This window comes from Propithecus coquereli, unplaced genomic scaffold (assembly GCF_000956105.1).
Source record: "Propithecus coquereli isolate 6110/MARCELLA unplaced genomic scaffold, Pcoq_1.0 Scaffold27, whole genome shotgun sequence".
In the NCBI taxonomy this organism is placed as follows: domain Eukaryota; kingdom Metazoa; phylum Chordata; class Mammalia; order Primates; family Indriidae; genus Propithecus; species Propithecus coquereli.
Genome location: NW_012148285.1, coordinates 14,886,096 through 14,888,517, shown reverse-complemented (window position 1 = coordinate 14,888,517; position 2,422 = coordinate 14,886,096). Strand labels below are relative to the sequence as shown.

Genomic DNA, 2,422 nt, shown 5'->3' with positions numbered 1-2,422 from the left:
AGAAGGCCACATGTGGCTTTAAGGTCACAGCTTCCCCACTGCTGTCCTAGCACTTTGGGAGGCTGAGGAGGGAGGATTGTTTGAGCCCAAGAAGTTGGGACCAGCGTGGGCAACATAGCGAGACCCTGTCTCTACGAAATAATTTTTTAAAAGTAGGAGGATCACTTAAGCCCAGGCATTCGAGGTTGCAGTGAGCTATGATGACACCATTGCACTCTAGCCCAGGCAACAGAAAGAGGCCCTGTCTTTAAAAAGAAAAATAAACAGATGAAGAAAGACTCAGAGAAATGAAGCCACTGGAACATGGTGGACCCCTGTGAGCCTGAGCTGTTAGGTACCAAAACCCTGGCTCCTAATCACTACCTCTCTCTTTTTTTTTTCCTTTCTCCATCTTCTCCTCTCTCACCTCTCAAAAATTACCAACAAGGTATCTCTGTCAACTCTGTGGTTATAATCCAGGATTTCTCAACTTCAGCATGATTGACATTTTGGAACAGATCGTTCTGTGTTGTGGGGGTTGTTCTGTGCACTGTAGGGTGTTTGGCAGCAGCCCTGGCCTCTACCCACTAGATGCCAGTAGCAACAGCCCCCGAACAACACACACCCAGTTGTATTTAAAAAGTAATCAAATACATCTCCAGGCATTGCCAAATGTCCCTGGGGACCAAAATGGCCCTCACTGAGAACCACTGCTGTAGGCTTATCTCTGCATTAGCTGTGGAAAAGGATTCCGGAGTCCCTCCAGTTGGACGATGGCCTATAGAAGCCCACAGGAACAGTCTGTGCTCTTCTGGCAAGTCCAAGCTCGTTGGAGGCAGCTGCCACCTGCTAGGACATCCCAGGGCAGGGCTTGAAAAGAGCTTGGCATGCCTTGGCAATAAGAGATGCGGGCTGAGGCGAGGCATCCCTGCCTCTTCTCCTGAAAGCTGGGATGCCGGGATTGGAATGGAAAACATGGGTCGTTCTTGACCAGCAAGGGGCAGGGTCCCCTTCGCTGGTCTGCAGATGGCACTGCTGAAAGGAGCCAGCAGACTGGGCTCTTCACGAAGACACTGTGGGATGGGGCAGAAAGATCGGTGGACTCTGCTCCGAAGGGTCGATTTCTGGTCCTGGTCCTGCCCCGCTTGCTGTGTGCGCTCAGCCCATCCCCTCTACCTGTCTCCTCATAGGTAAAATGAGAATATTAGTGCCGTGCCTCTGACTCTCCCAAGGACAGCTATCAGGAGCAAAGTAGGATATTGTGTCCAAACGGACCCATTCCATCCACTCGCCTGCTTCACTCTTCTTCGTAGCACCTGAAGTATCATACGTGTGTCTTCCCTCTGTCTCTGCGGCCACAGTGTCAGCTTCCTGAGGGCTTGGTCTTGTTTGCTGCATCCCCAGAGCTAAGAACAGTGGCCGACATAGTAGATGCTCAATAAAGACATGCAGACTGAACACACACACACACACACCATGGGGAAGTGATTTGAAAACATGTCTCAACAGCTGTGGGCATACAATCCCTTTGTACTCACTGGTTCCACTTCTGAGAATCTAAACCCTTCTCCCCAAATGAGCAAAAGCTTTCTATGAATCGATGTTCTTCCTGCACTGGCCAAAATAGCACAGACAACCGGAACAGCCCACCTAAGTCATCAAGATAAGGGCATAATTACACAACCCTGAGAAACTTACTTGGTGAAATCCAGGCAATCATTACAAATATTGTTTATAGTAAGGTGAGTTGATTTTTATAGCACATACACAAAACTATAATGAGTAATGCAAAATTGTACATGCAGCCCACTTGCTGAGCTTCCGGAAGGGAACGTCCCCCCATACACTGGTGGTGGGGATACTGTGCACAATCTCTCTCGAGGGCAATTTGGAAATTCCTGTTATAATATCAAGTGTTCATGTCACTAGACCCAGCAATTGCATTTCTAAGAATTTATCCTAGAAATGTATTAGGAAACAACTCAGATATCTATGAATAGGGGAATAGTTAAATAAATTACCATATATCAGTATAATGGAATACTATGCAGCTGTTTAAAATGAGATTTGTATGTACTGACATGGACAGAAGCTCAAAATAGATTATTAAGTGGACAAAAAGCTGGGCACGGTGGCTCACGCCTGTAATCCTAGCACTCTGAGAGGCCGAGGTTGGAGGATGGCTTGAGCTCAGGAGTTCAAGACCAGCCTGAGCAAGAGTGAGACCCCATTTCTACTAAAAACAGAAAAATTAGCTGGATGTGGTGGAGTGCATTTGTAGTCCCAAATACTCGGGAGGCTGAGGCAGGAGGATTGCTTGAGCCCAGGAGTTTGAGGTTGCTGTGAGCTAGGCTGACGCCACGGCACTCTAGCCCTGGCGACAGAGTGAGACTCTGTCTCAAAAAAAAAGAAAAATAGGAAACTGAACCCCCCTCCTCACTCC

The 2,422-nt window shown here is 47.9% G+C and overlaps 1 protein-coding gene across 1 annotated transcript in view; it reads left to right on the top strand.

Moving 5' to 3' along the window:
- Window positions 1-2,422, top strand: part of LOC105813110 (chromosome unknown open reading frame, human C16orf45) — a 125,326-nt gene that overhangs the window by 111,381 nt on the left and 11,523 nt on the right. The gene's annotated exons all lie outside the window — the stretch shown is intronic.